This window comes from Hyperoodon ampullatus (genome assembly GCF_949752795.1).
Source record: "Hyperoodon ampullatus genome assembly, chromosome: 7".
Lineage (NCBI taxonomy): Eukaryota > Metazoa > Chordata > Mammalia > Artiodactyla > Ziphiidae > Hyperoodon > Hyperoodon ampullatus.
The window spans coordinates 78,827,495-78,842,327 of NC_136920.1; the positions used below are offsets into that span (position 1 = coordinate 78,827,495).

At 52.6% G+C, this 14,833-nt stretch overlaps 1 pseudogene across 1 annotated transcript; it reads right to left on the reverse strand.

Moving 5' to 3' along the window:
* Positions 1–668: 668 nt before the first annotated feature.
* Positions 669–8,213, reverse strand: LOC307055629 (NUT family member 2G-like; annotated as a pseudogene). Its single transcript has 7 exons — positions 8,198–8,213; positions 5,543–6,257; positions 4,460–4,588; positions 3,257–3,428; positions 2,511–2,806; positions 1,981–2,097; positions 669–1,460 (listed from the first exon to the last, which is right to left on the reverse strand). The product of its transcript is annotated as an NUT family member 2G-like (transcript).
* Between the last annotated feature and the right edge of the window lie 6,620 nt (positions 8,214–14,833).

Genomic DNA, 14,833 nt, shown 5'->3' on the forward strand with positions numbered 1-14,833 from the left:
AGGGTCATCCCAGCGCCATCGTGTGGCCACATGAGGAAAGCAGAGAGAAGCTCCATAATGACAAGGGCTGTCTCCAGGCTCCATCCTAGAAACTGGTGAGTGTCCAGAGGGCTGAAAGGCACAAAAGCAGCTCTGCCTCCCCAGAAGGTTCGGGGATGCAGAAGATGGTACAGATGCCCCGGAAGGCCCGTAGCCAAGCAGGCGTTAGAGAAGGGGCTGATGAGGGGGTCCCTGGGGAAAGTGAGAGCTGTGCGTTCCCAGGGGCAGCCTGAGGAGTCCTTGTCTATGTGGAGGAAAGGTGTGGCCACCTGTAGACCCAGAGCTCCTGCGACCTCCCTCATCCTTCCTTCCTCTCAGGATCGCTCTCTGTGGAGCAGCTCAACACCAACAAGATGACAGTGGCCTGAGAGCATTTCCCACGAAAACGATCTTTGTTCACAATTTACACACATCACTCCAAAGGTCCTGCTCCCACCCACACCTGGCCACACCCACCTCCCCCACCTCCCTAACCCCCCACAATCCCGCTCCCCCTCCCCGCCCTGGTGGTCCTGCCCCCTCCCTTCCCCCCACATCATCCAGGATCAGCACTGGGAGGAGGAGGAGCCCCTAGGCTCCCCAGGGGGCTGCCCTGGGGCCTCGCCCTGGAGGGCCGGCCCAGCTGTTCCCTACTGGCTGCAGTGCTTCTTCCTCCTCTTCCCACGCTTCTTTGTGTCAAACGGGTCACGCTTTCCCTTTCTCAGCTGTGAGGGGCGAGCCAGCCCCAGAGCCAAGGCTGGCCTCCCAGAGACGCCGAGGCCGGCCCCGGGGATGGGCAGCTTCTCAGCAGCGGCTGGGCCTCCACACAGAGCCCGCTTCCTCGACTTGGGAGCGGCTGGTGGAGCTGGGCTGAGGCCTCTTCTCTGAGAGGAGGGGGACTGGGGAGCACTCTGGGCCCCCCAACCTCCAGAGGAAGCCAGGGCTGAGACATGCGCAGGACTGAGGGACATCCCGAAAGGCACCAGTATATGCTGAGAGTCTACGATGAAGACGCTTTGGAGCACCTCCTCGTTCTCACTGGACCCGTCCCTGGGCACTCGGGCCTCCCGAAGAGGAGAGGCCTTTCTGAGAACACACGCATCCCTGGATCTCAGTAGAGGGCCAGTGCGCCTTTGACCCTGGGGAGGGGAGAGCCGTACGGGCCGGAATATAGAGAACTCCTGACGTCCTCCAGAGGGAACAAAGATTTTGGGCCTGCACAGGGCAGTGTCTGTTTGGATGAGCCTACGAAGAGCCTCAGAATCAATCTCTGGTGGGCAGGCTTCATCACTGACCCCTAGATGGGGGTCTTGGTCGTGCCTCTGGGCACCTTGGCCGGCGTCGGACTCAGAAGGACTTGAGGCCATTCCGGGTGCACTGTGACTCGGGGCTGCCCGCACACCGTCGTCCTCTTTCAAGGCCAGGAGTCGTTTCTGCACCAGCTGGTAGGAGGGAGGAGGACAGTGACGGCTCCACACACACGTGTGAGAGGAGGAGCACTGGGCAGTGGGACAATGGCCCTGGGGGGGAGGAGGGGACGGGCGACCCCAGGACTCGAATCCAAATACAGACACTGTGGCAGTCCTGCCATCCTCCTGCAACTGATTCCCAGCTTTGTGACCTTCCCTCCCCTCCCGGCTCCCCGTCCTCTCCTTCCTTTCACCCTGCACTGCACCCACCCCAGAACGGGCCCTTCCCCATGCCAGGCGTCCCAGGCAGGGGAGGGATGGACAGCGCTCTGTGGCCCTCCTGTTCTGGGGCCCTACCTCTCCCCTGTTCACTGGGGTCCCTCCGTGCCCTGGTCTTCCTGGGTGTCCCTTGTGTCCCCTGTTCTACCGGGGATCCCTCCCTCCTCTGGCTCCCCTGGGTCATCTGGGTTCCCCTGTCCCCTGGATCACCTGGGGCCGCCCTCCCGTGGGGTCCCCTGGCTCCCTGAGTGTCCCTCTCCCTCCCCTGACTCACTTCTTCGGGGGTGAGCCCTTCCTCCTGCTCCAGCTCCTTCTCTAGGGCCAAGAGATCCAGCTGTGGGTCTGGGGAAAGCAAATCTGCCAGGAATCCAGGGTGAATGACTGCCTCCACCTAGAACAGAAAGAAGAGGCTGTGAGCATCCTTGGCCAGGAGTGGCCTGTGAGACAAGAAGGCCAGGAGGGAAAGTGAAAACCAGAGACCCACCACCCCACTCTCCTCCACAGGGCGGGGATGGTCAGCGCGCACACACACACACACACACACACACACACACACATGCAAACATGCACATACACAGTCACACACAAAAGAGCACATATACAGAGGCACAAACACAGACAGAAAGGCATACACACAGACACAAACATATACACACAAACATCTGCGTAAACCTCCCCTAACACCAGGCTCAGGAACAAGGAGCTGAGCTTAAGTCCCAACGGCCTGAGCAGAACCCAGATCTTGGGTGCTGAGAGTTCCATGCCCTGGCATCTTGCAGACCCCAGTCTCCAGGCCTAGCCTACTTTGGTGACAAAGTCCCCCTGGGAACACAGCTTGTCGATGTAGCTTAAGAGATCCGGGTCCGAGTAGGTGCCGTCCTCTTCCTGCTGCAGCTCATGTCCGTCCTCTCCCCGTTCTGCATCTGAGTCGCCTGTGGCTGAGTGGACGGGCCCCACCAGCGCCTCCATGATGCCCATATACTCCCTCACAGCCTCAGGTGGAAGCTCCTCGGGTGCCTTGGGCTCCGGGGGTCGCTGGGACCTGTGTGGCTTCGGGCGGGAGGGCTGGGCCCTGGGGCCGGACATCCTGGGAGCACAGGCTGAGGCAGAGCAGGAGGAAGGGAAGGAAGGTGAGGGGCTCCCGGTCCACCTCCTGACCACCGGGCGCACGCTGGTGAGGGCATTGTTGGGGGACATGGATGTGGTTGTGGGGGGGTCAGGACCACCTGAAGCTTCATGCACAGTTGGAGGGGGGAGGTAAGGGGGCATCTAAGAGAGTCACGTGTAAGGAAGTGGGGAACCTCCAGTTTTCCAGGGGTGTCCCCGTCAAGCCCACTTCTTAGGCAGACTTTGTGTGCAGTCCTTTGACAGGGAGGTGTGAGAGAAGTTACAAAATGGACCAAGTCAATACCCCGTAGTGACAAAGGGCATCTGAGACCCCACCCCCCCACCCCCCGCCTCGGTGGCTGTTTTGCTTGAAAGACCAATGCCCCTGTTATGAAGGAAGATGATCCACATGGGAACAGTGGCCAACCCTGGGCCCCTGTTACCTGTGTGTTCAACTCCAGTGGGAACCTGGGTGGCTGGCTGAAGGCCCACTTTTGGGGCTGGGGGCCCCCGAGGATCCAGCTTCGGTGGGGCTGGAGAGGCAGGCCCTGCGCGCACTGCATCCACTGCAACTGCTGAATCTGCATCTCCTCCTCTGCCTCAAATTCCATGAACCTGGGGTGTGACGGAGGCACAGGCCACCCTGAGAAAATGGCCTGGATTCTGGAGCCCAACAAAGGCAGCCAAGAATGAGGGATTGGGAGAGGATGTGCCTTGGGGCTGTCAAGGTCCTGTGAGGTGCTGTCCACAGCAGAGAGCTGCTCCTGGAACTGATAGAAGATCTGGGACCCTTCCTGCCTCACCAGCACTGGAGAGCATTCAACAGCATAGAGCCAGGTCGCTGCACTGAACCAGGTCAACGGGACACGTGGCTGACCCTGGGGGCACCCTCCTCATGCCCCCCATCCAGAGCCACATGAAGGGCTGACAGCCAGAGGCTGGAACAGGCATGTGTTCCCCACAGGGGTCCTTGCCCAAATCCAGGACCCTGGGTTGGGACTGAGAGTTCTGGAACGTAGACCTGGAGACAGGGCTCAGGAGAGGCTGGACGATGTGGATGCTGAGCTTAGAGGACAGGCCTTCCTTTCCTCTGAGAGGTGCTTGTTTGTTTCTTAAACCAAGGGGGATTACCGTGGAGCAAACACTGGAAGGGCCAGAGACCCTTGGGCTGATGACAGCTGGCTTCCCCAGCCTCTTCAGGGATGCCAGGGTACCCACTCAGGCCACTTTTCGTGAGGAGGGGGGGTCCCAAATCTATGTCAGTGGCCGCCAGCCAGCCACCACTAAGGAAGCAGCAGGCTGGCGGGTGGAGCTCTTTCCCCGGCCCAGCCCATAAGGCCGGAGTTGGACCCCTACTGGACTCACAGCTTCACCCTGCCCCGTCCTGAGACCTTCATGTGAGGGCAAGGGTAGGTCAAACTCAGGGGAGGGCAGAGCTCCTGGTGGAGGAAGGACAGAAGACCCAAACTCTCAAGGTGAGGGAGGGGTTTCTGGAGGACTGTAGGGCCTCTGGGCTGCGGGCCCCCTGTTCCGAGCGACAGCCCTTCTCCTTTGTCCTCTCTGATGAGCACCCCCACGGCCAGACCCTGCCCTCACCCGCTCGCCTCACCCTCCACGCAGCCCCTGGGCCCAGAACGCTGACTCACTTTTGCGCCATCTCGTAGTAGATCATCCGGTCAGAGTTGCTAATGTGCTGCCATTCCTGCACGGCCCTGCACAGTCCCTCCTCCAGTGTCATGGTGGGCTTCAGGCGGGCCAGGGATCAAAGCGCTGGGCTGTAAGCACTCGGGGTCAGTCTCTGTGCCCAGCCCAGCCCCCACCTGCCTGACCCCACCCACCAATGTGGACCACACATCACTCAACACAGCATGACTGAGCAACAGGAGAGTGAGAGGCAGGTGTCTGGGAGAGCAGAGACAAGCCTTCCCGGCTACTGCTGTCACCACCTCACACTCACTCGAGGATGACCATCCACTCCCAGGCTAGAGCTGGGACACTGTGCCTTGGGGAGCTCTTTTCCTCTTCAAGGCTGCCTTTTCATAATAAAAATCACCATCATCAATGAGGCGTGGCATTTGCCAGGCAATCTGCTGACACTTCATAGATTAGCCCAAGGAGTCTTCTGCACGGTCCTCTGAATGAAGTGTGATTGTCCCCTTTCGAGGGACCGGAGGTTTAGGATGGAAATGCCTGCCAGGCTCACAACTCTAGTGGGAGAGAGCCCATGCCCTTAGGAGAGCTCTACCATCACCCTGTTCCTAGTGGAATTCTCCACATCAACAAAGTCGAGGCGTGCATGAAGCGCTCTCCTGGGCCCCGCGCTCCTCCCCCTTCTCCGAAGTGACCTCCCCCGGCCATGTACACTCAAGTGCTGTATGAAAGGAGACGGCAGCACAGGAGAGTGTGGCATCCACTCCTTGGCTCCTCAACTTACACCACGACCCTCTCTGACTGCAAGTCTTCAGGCCATATTACCAGGAGAATCATGGAAGAGCAAGCTGGCTAGACTCACAGGGGGATGGGGTCAGTTGAGATAAGGCACATTTCAGTCATGATGTCATGGACTGGCAGGCTCGCCCGTATAACCGACAATGTGCCTTCTCATGGCGTGGACATCGCCCTCACACCTTGCTTCCAGTATCCCTAGAAACCTAACCTGCGAGTCCATCCCCAGTTCCTCTTTATCTAAGAGCTCCGATAAGCTCATGACCCCCTGAGCGTTCACTCACATGAGAAAGCAGGAAAGAGCTTCTGCATCAGGACTCTGGGGAAGGTGTCTCCAGGCCAGTGGCTTTAGGCGCTGCCACCGTCGGAAGTTACTGTACACGCTCTGGTGGTTAGAGCAGTCCTCCTGCGAGGCATAGGGCTGGTTGGTGTCCAGGCTGCCCTCCCTGGAAGTGCCATGTGGCCATGGCCCAGAGTTCACTGGGCGAATGTTAGGGGCCATCTGGGCAGCTGGTGGTGGAGCTTGAGGAGGAAAGCCTGGGGTCCAGCCTCCCTTGCCAGCCTGAGTAACTCCAACAGCTGGAGCAGTCACAATGGTCTCCATCGCAGGGGTTGCTAAGAATATGGGTGCAGGACATGCAGCACTCCCGCTGAGGGCCCCTGGAGCGCTCCAGTTGAGGGGGCCCTGAGGAACGATAAAGGTCTGAGTCTGGGGGGCCTGCACTGGCCTCCCTTGTGACCTGACTTGTACAGTGAAGTTGCAAGCCTCAGGGGCACTGGGGCCACAGCCACCATTAGCCACCAAAGGCATCCTGGGGAAAGCTGGCAGCAGCAGGCTGCTGCCAGGAGGGAATGCGGGGGTGATGAGAGGTGGCAGGTGCTGCTCCCAGGGTGGCCAGTGCTGGGCGCCAGGAATGGGTGGAGGAAAGGACACTGCCATGAAAGTAGACAAGGAGGCACCGGGGTTCATGGTGACATCCGTTCCCAGCACTGCAGATGCTGTTGAGGCAAAGGAAAGGAGTGAATGGAGGAGAAGAATGGGCAAGTGGGACTGAGGCTTTCTGCGGCATCAGAGTGTAAATCTCCACAGATGAGAGACTCTTGGACAAGGGAAACTGCAGCGTGCAAATGTCTTCAAGTGATTTTCATGCCCTGACCTCCAGTTGAGAATTATTCCACTGGTGACCCCACGCCCATCCACCAAGCTCCCTGACCCCTGCCTGCCGAGAAGAAGTTGCCTCAGCAAGCACTCACTTGGAGAGCCTCCCTAAGGCACACCCTGGCACCTAAGCCTCACAGGCTGTCTCCCAAGACCTGGAGCTGTATGGATATCCGCTCTGTGAGAAATGCCCCTCATCCGGCGTACTAGCAGGGGCCTTCTGCAAGGTAAGTTCTAGGCCCCCAAAGGCCCTTTGTGGACAGGCACTGTGTAAAATATTAGGGCCCCACCTCCTCCTCAGTCCTCCTTTTCCTGATGCTCAGTATAAATCCCCTCTTTCTTTCCTAGCCTCCCAAAACAAAACAAAATGCTGGAAAATATCTCTAATGGAATCCTGATACAAACCCATGACACTGGCCCAGAAAGCACCTGCATCTCAGAACAACCCACAGCAGATACGTAACATGGGCCAGGTCCTGCCACCCCTTCCCCAGTGCCCAGAGTCACTGTCATCAGTCAGGAGTTCTGTTCCTAGGGGCTTGGCGTGGTCTGAGAAGTAGGCGCGTGTCCCTTAGATTCTGTCATTTCACAGCCAGTGATGGCTGCAGAGGATTAAACAAGGGCCAGGGAATTGTCATGTTACATTGGTCATGGGAGTATAGACTGCCTGTGGTCCTTCCCCTTCCAGCTCCCAATAACGGAGAGACAATCTGAGATGCAGGCATAAGCCAGATGCCATGGCGATCAAGTTGTCTGAAACACATCCCCGTTCAGGAGAACAAGGTACACCCCACGGTGCTCCTAACTAACCAGAACAGATGTCATAGGACGTTTAATAGTAACACAGAAGATCATCTTCCTGATCCTGGGCTACACTCCTTCCCCCTTTAAAAGAGGAAGCAGCCTTCATAGACATTCCACCCGAAACAACCCCACTCCTCATCTGTTCCCTGTCCATGAAGGAGTGACATGAAATAGGAACAAACTCTTCCTCTCAAGGCAGCCTGAGGGTCCAGCATGAGATACTGGACAAGATGAAGTAGGTCTGAAGTACTGCCATTCCACAAAAGGAAGAACAATTCAGAGCAACTCAGGAACGTGAGCCCTCTCTTGGCTGAAGTTACACGTAACGGTTGCCCATCCCCTGTTGAATCCAAGGCAACAGTTACCTGAACTGACAAGTGAGCTCTGGGCTGGGAGGAGTGGACGAGGTGTGGGCTGCGGCAGTTAGAGTAACCCCCTGCCTAGCTCTCGGAGAGGACACTTCACTGCAGGTGTGGCCACACACAGCCCCATTGAATAGTTTTCTCCCCAAGACCATCTCTCCCCACGGCCCCCTGAGATACAGTATGCTCCTGTTCAAATCCCTTTGAAAGATATGGTGAGGCAAGCTTCAGGTGCCTCAGGAACACACTACAGCTCTAGGCTTTCCTCATGACCCTCCCTGTGTCACCACCAGGACATCACACACATCCTTACACACACGTTTCAAAGTGGCTTGTCTCCCTTCTAGAAAGAATCAGACTGTCTGCTGCCATCCTTTCTCCATAGCCAGGGCAATTCCTCTTGATCCACCTCCAACGACCCCTCCTCCCCAGGGCAGTCTCAGGTTTCTTCAGGCTCCCCAGTCTCCCCAGGTGAAATGTCCTTGTGCGTCCAGTGCTCTCTTCTCCCTCTCCTTCAGTCCAACTAGGTGCCCACAGTTAAGTGTAACGTGTGAACCTGAAGGATGTGAGGATGGCAGGGTCTCTGAGAACACACCCCCAGCCTATAGGCTTACCTCCTATTGAAGCCATCCTGCAGGCTTGGGCACAGACTACTGCTGCCTGGTAGCCTCAATGAGAAAAGTCAAGACCAGGAGCCAGAGAGCGACCTGCTTGAGCAAACGCTCGGGATCCAAGTCAACGAGGGACACGTTTGAAAGTAAACAGGAAAATGCGGGCTGAACGGTTCTGCGGTGGGGGAGGGGCAGAGGGCACGTGGGTCGGGGTGGCGTGTGCTGGGGGGACATTCCACGAGGGCTCTGGCAGGTAGGCAAGAACCGGAAGTTCCTTCCACCTCCCACAGTGGCAACACAATTGGCGTGTGCCTCTTTAGGAAGTTTATAAACTGTTTTGATTCACGGCACCGAGGTTGAACATGACAGTCCCTTCCTTTCACGTCTTTATCCATCAACCTAGGTTTTTGGTTTTTTTTTTTTTTTTTTTTTTGGCGGTACGCGGGCCTCTCACTGTTGTGGCCTCTCCCGTTGCGGAGCACAGACTCCGGGCACGCAGGCTCAGCGGCCATGGCTCACGGTCCCAGCTGCTCCACGGCATGGGGGATCTTCCCAGACCGGGGCACGAACCCGTGTCCCCTGCATCGGCAGGCGGACTCTCAACCACTGCGCCACCAGGGAAGCCCTGGAGCTTTTATAATGAAGGAAAACTTAAATGATTTGCAAGCAATAACTTCATACTAGAGGAATGGTGAGGCAAAATATTGTACCCAGGCACTCGAGAAAGGCAGGCTTCCTTGTTGCTTCCTCCCTTTGTTCAGTCATTCAACCAATTATTTACAAGATTCTCACTCATAATTCTGATACAGTATTTGAAGGACTCTTCTCAAGGCCACTGATACAAAAATTGCACTGTGCAAAAATTAGCCAGTCCCAATTCTGCAATCACTTTTGTAATACTTCAAAATCCTACACCCCACAGACAGAGATAATCAAATTAGCCCAAATGTAATTTGGGAAGACCAGTCACAGAAGGGAGTATCTAAAAGTCCTTTGGATCATGATCTCTGACTATTCCTGCACAGAAGGTGGGGGCGGGCATTGAGTACTGAGAAAAAACATCTCTGGACATGCATCACAAGCCTCAGAAGACAGTTCATCTTCCACTCAATCACGAAACATTAAAGAAACGAAGAGATACCATGTTTGTGTCTTGTGGAGTTTTCAAGTCTGCACTTGGAGGCGCTTAGTGCTGTTACATGTGAGGGGTCTTCAGAGGCATCCTGTTGAGTGAGAAATGCTCTAATCTTGCATTTGACCAGAAAGTGGATCTGATGATTGACGTTTCTTTGGGAAGTATTACAAAGTCAGGTCAGTAAGTTGATCCCGCTACTATTTTTGTTGTTGTTGTTTTATTGTCAACTGAAATTCTGCAAGATATTATAAGAAAGGAGGGAGGGAAAATAAAATTGTTCCCATACTACCTGTTGAAATTGGCCCAGATTGTCAACTCTTTCTCAAAATTATTTTTTTTTAAAACCCCAAAACCGTACAAAGGAAACACCTGTGAACACTGAGAAAAAATATTCTAGTAGAGTAAATGCGTTGGAAAAACTCTAGGAACGGAGTCAGGAGACAGTATCTTAAGAGTGTTTCCCAGGTCTGAAATTCTTTGCTAGCATTGTTCTTTAACGGAAACTTCAGGTGTGCTAGGAAAAAGGACCTACTGTTTTTTGAAAGGCATTAACAAGAACCAAGGAACGGCAGTCCAAAGGACATGAAAGTACTTGCCCCAATTTGAGGCTACTGTGCTTACAGCGGAGCTCTCCAGAACTCTTTGTAGCTAAGTGCATGGGTTTCACGAGTGCAATATAAAACTCACGAGTGCACATTTCACAAGAGCTGGTTTTAAGAAGAGACCGTCACGAAGGTTCCCAGCGAGGAGCGTCGCCAGAGAAGTTCCGCAGCTTGCCCGACCCTCCATTTCTGTCCTCTCCTGCAGAGACCTCCTAGGCCCGCGCACCCCGCGCCTGCACGCCCGCGCACGCCTGTGCACGCCCACTGGGGCGGGGCTCTCGGGCACGCGGACCGCCGTCCTCCAACAGCTCCCGGCGTCCGCTGGGGCAGTTTGCTCCGGAAGACAGGGGCGCATGCGCGAGCGCGGAGGGTGGGGCCCCAATGGCTGTCCGGCGGGGGAGGGGCCTGTCATGGCGGCCTCTAGAGTCAATTCTAGGAATCCTGAGGTAAGGGGTACGGGGACTTTTCACCCCTCAGGTGTCACCGCTCTGCACTGTTGTTCACCCTGTGGGTTATTTGTGCCCTTGTCCATGTAAGGAGACTCCCCACAATGTGGATTCACGCCCCCATAGAGCTCGATTCCCTTGAGATGTTTACCCCAGGATTATTGGCACCACTGGGGAGCCGGCTGCATGAAGGGTTCAGTGATTGCGGGGCCTACAGTGGGGGCTAAATAGTGTGTGTGAGCTATTAAACAGGTGCCGTTCTAGTCTGCGCGTTGTGAAGAGTACAAAAGCTAGAGGGAAGTTCTTGCGAGTTGAAAACCCTCATCTGGTTCCGAAGGTGTAGCTCAGGTGATTGGAAAATGAGTGAAGATGGAAGGAACACACTCATCGTTTCACTAGTGTCTTCCTTCTTATCATAAAAACATCAGTCAACACATGTTCAAACTGCATTCTTTTGTCAGTGATGCGAGCAACTTTGCTGAGTGTGGTAATAAACATGTATTTGTAGTCTGGTGTCAAATCATGATTGATTTGCAAGCATAGATGGGGTCTGTACATATTTAATTGGTTGGTGGGAATCTGATATGTAGTCAAATGTGTGGGTTGGTTTTGTCCGTGGATATTTGTGTTTGAAGGGAGGTCATGCCTGTGTTTTTGTGAGAGTGAGTAAGAGTGAGTGTTGTATTTGGAGGGTGTTGAGATGTGACGCAGGCATACTCAAGGAGTTGGTGGTTAGGTGTTTGTAATTTGGTGTTTGGGGAATATGTTTACATGTGTTTTTTTCACCCCTGAATTTGGGGATTTGTGTGTGTGTAATGGTGGATTTGGAAGGATTATCTGCATATGCATAAGGGCAATGTCAGGAAAAGTAGTGGTGTATATTACTTTGGGTGTCCAGTCTGTTAATTTTGTATATTTGGGGAATGTAGGCTGATCGTTTGTGTATTCAGGGCATGTTGTATGGTTATGGGGTGTTTGTGGGTGTGCATTTTCAGGAGCTGTCTATGCATATTTGGATGTGTAGAGGGCAAGTCTGTGACTATTTTATGGGGCTGGTGGATGTTGAATGTGTAGGTATGTTGTGTTTGTATGATCCTGTATTCTGCAAGATGGCAGAGTTCATTCTGTGTGAGAGGTTGGGAATGTGGGGTTATGTATACGCCAGTAGTGTGGTCCTGTATGTGTATTTGGAACAAAGGGCGTATAGGGTGACATTATTGCCTATTTGTAGTGTACTGGGTAATTGTGGTTCTATTTGGGACTTGTGGAGAGTTGTGTGTTAAATGAGTTTGTGTATTCAAGGGGCATGGCCACTTGGAGGAATATTTGCTGAGGCTGTGCATTTGTAATTTTCAGTAGGAGCCTCTTAGGCTTATGTATTTTGGGAAGTGAGTATATGTGTATCTGATAGAGAGGTGGGGTTCTATGTTTCTACAGGGAAGATGGACAATTGCATTTGTATGTATTAGAAATATGTGATACGGGTATTTGTTAGTACTTGCATATGTGTGAGCTGGCTCCTGATAGCTAGGGATAATTTGATATATGGAAGTTGTTTCATAAATGGTTTGCTGGAGATATTTCCATGTATCTTACTTGTGTATTCTAATCCGTGTGCGTGTCCATCATCAGGTGCATGCATTATCAAAGTTTGTTCATAAGGTATGGAGTTGTTAGGAGTATCCAAAGTGTATTTCTTTGGAGAACGCTAGGGTGTTTATACATGTGTTTGGAAGGAGTAAGAGGTGGTCTGTCTATATATTCAGGGTGAGGGTAGAAATATATATACATACACACACACACATATACAGTTTGTATGTTGGAGTAGTGGTGGGGAGCTTGTATTCTGGAGAGGTAGCATAATGTATAGTGTTTGGGAGGGGATCCATATGTTCAGGGGTTAGGAATATTTGCATGTGTGTGTCCATAGGTGTGTGAGAATTGTGTATGTATATTAGTAAGACTGCACAGGTTGTCGGTGTTTTTCTGTTTTGAGTGTGTCTGAGCATTTGGGGTGTATACTCATGAGTAGTTTGTGGATGTGTGTATTTGTGATTTGTGAGTGTAGCAGGAGGCTTCGAGTCCTCTATGTGTCTATTTCAAAATGTAATGCCTGAAGAATTTAGTGGTGTTGCTTGTATGTGTGTTCTCAGTATTAGTGAGGTGGACTTATATGTACAGTTGACCTTTGAACAACATGGGTTTGAACCACACGGGTCCACTTATAGTGGATTTATTTTTCAGTAAATACTACAGGACTACTACAGGATCCATGGATGCAGAGCCACTGCATGGAGGGTTGGCGCCCTAACCCCCAAGTTGTTCAAGGGTCAGCTGTATTTGATAAGTATAGATTATTTGTGTCTGTGTGTGTTTTTGAGTTCCTGGGGCTTCTGGGGTATGTATTCTGTGGGATGTGAGAGTTTAGTTTGTGTGTTTGGAAACCAGTAGACTGTGTAGGCTATGTGTGTGTGCAGGAATCCTGCAGTATATGTATTTTAGGGCTGTGGGATTGCATATGGGTCTTTTTTGGGGTTGCACATGAGACAGTTGTGTACTTGGTGACCCTGTGTGTTTAGGTACTCAGTGTGTACATCTGGATGGCATATTCGTTGCACATGTTTGTTTTCAGGCCCATGTTGTGTGTGTATATATAGTTGTGAGAGTGGAATGTGAATATTCAGGGTGAGTAAGGTTTCATCTGTAAAAATTTAGGTAGTAAGAGGTGGTCTGTTTGTGTATTTATTCAGGGTGACGGTGTGTGTTCAGGATATATATATATATATATATATATATATATATATGTACAAACACAAATGTATATGTGGTATCCTTTTGGTTATATATCTGTGGTGGGAGTTGAGAGTTCTACTTGGGGTGTAAGTGGATTCTGTGCACATATTCACAGGAAAAGTTATGGGATGTGCTGGAACTGGTTCATACTGTCTTGGGAGAGTCAATGGTGCATATCTCTTCCCAGCTGTGTGTTTAGTGATGTCAGGTGGGTAGCTTGAAATTGTTCATGCTGGGAATATTTATACCATGTAGATACCATAAGTGAAGTCTTTCCCGCCTTTCTCGGAGAGCTTTTTATCAAGCACTTACCAGCGTACCACTGATGTGCGTGTTTGGATTGTGTATGTATGAAGCAAGAATATTTGGGCATCGGTGGGTACGTATGGGACACTCATGTGAATTGTGAGTGGGGCATCTGGGGCTATGGGCCCTTGTATATGTGCATTGACCCTGGTAATTGTGAATCATTGCATTGCTCCTATCAGGTTGGTCTGTTCTTTAGGGCCAGAGAATCCCCATAAATGTTGTTGATTCCCAGTAGAAATCATGCAGATGGATACAGGGGTGTCTGTACCTTAGGCAGGTGGACACTCCTTCAGCATTTGTGTGGTCCTAGCATCTGGGTCCCTAGAAGGGGGCACCTGGTGGACAGATGGCCATGCAGAGCAGAACCTCACAGGTGTGTTGTTGGCATGACAGGCAGCAATCAGAAAGTCACGGGGCTTCCTGGATAGGAGGTCAAATGACCAAGGGCTCTCCCAGGAAAACCCCCTGAGAATCAGTTGGACAGCTACAGGCGTTCCTGGCTCTTCTGTGGCACAGCTGATGTGCAAGGACACCCTCCACATGGGGTCCAGAGCCATGTGTCCCTGAGCCCAACTGCCCCAGGGTGGTGGGAACTGTTGCATATCAGGCTGGTCAACTGTATCACTAGGTCTCAACCAACCTGTCTCATGGAAACCTAAGTCCTCACGGATAGGCAGGACCTCTAGGGATCACTGAGCTGACAAGGACAGAGGTAGGGAGGCTTTGTCACTGAGGGAGAGTTGGGGACTGAGACCTGGAGAGCCTGGGGAGTCCCACTCTGAGGAGATACGGCTCTGATGTTCCCAAACCCTTTAGACATGTTCTCTGTTCTTTTCTGAAGGCTCAAGATGCTTCTAGCAGTGGGAAGCTTATCTCAGTTTCATGTTTCTCTGATAGGATGAACTGACCCTTTTATTCACTCTTCCACATCGAGCTGCAAACCCATCAGAGAGAACCATGTGATCATTGTAGCCACCAGCTGACCCCACAGCCACCTTGTGCCTCCCTTGGACCCACCCAAGCATTTCTGAGCCTTCTTTATGGTGAGTCTTGTGGCCTTTTCTCCCTCATTGTGACTCCTCCTGCCAATAAAACATGCTGTGAATGTTAACAAAAGGAAACCTGCACTAGAATTGGAGTCTGGAAGGCCCGTAGAGGGAGCTCTCATGCCGTGCCACTCATCATCAATTACCCCAACAGGAAGAGGTCATTTACTGACCCCAAAGAGGAAGTGCAACCACTTTACTACCCCAGCTGGAGGAGGGAAGACTTCCTTCCTGGCCAGCAACAAGAAATAGAAAATAGAAATAGCTAATAGAAAATTCTGCAGTTTAGCCAATGAGACGCCGTTGTC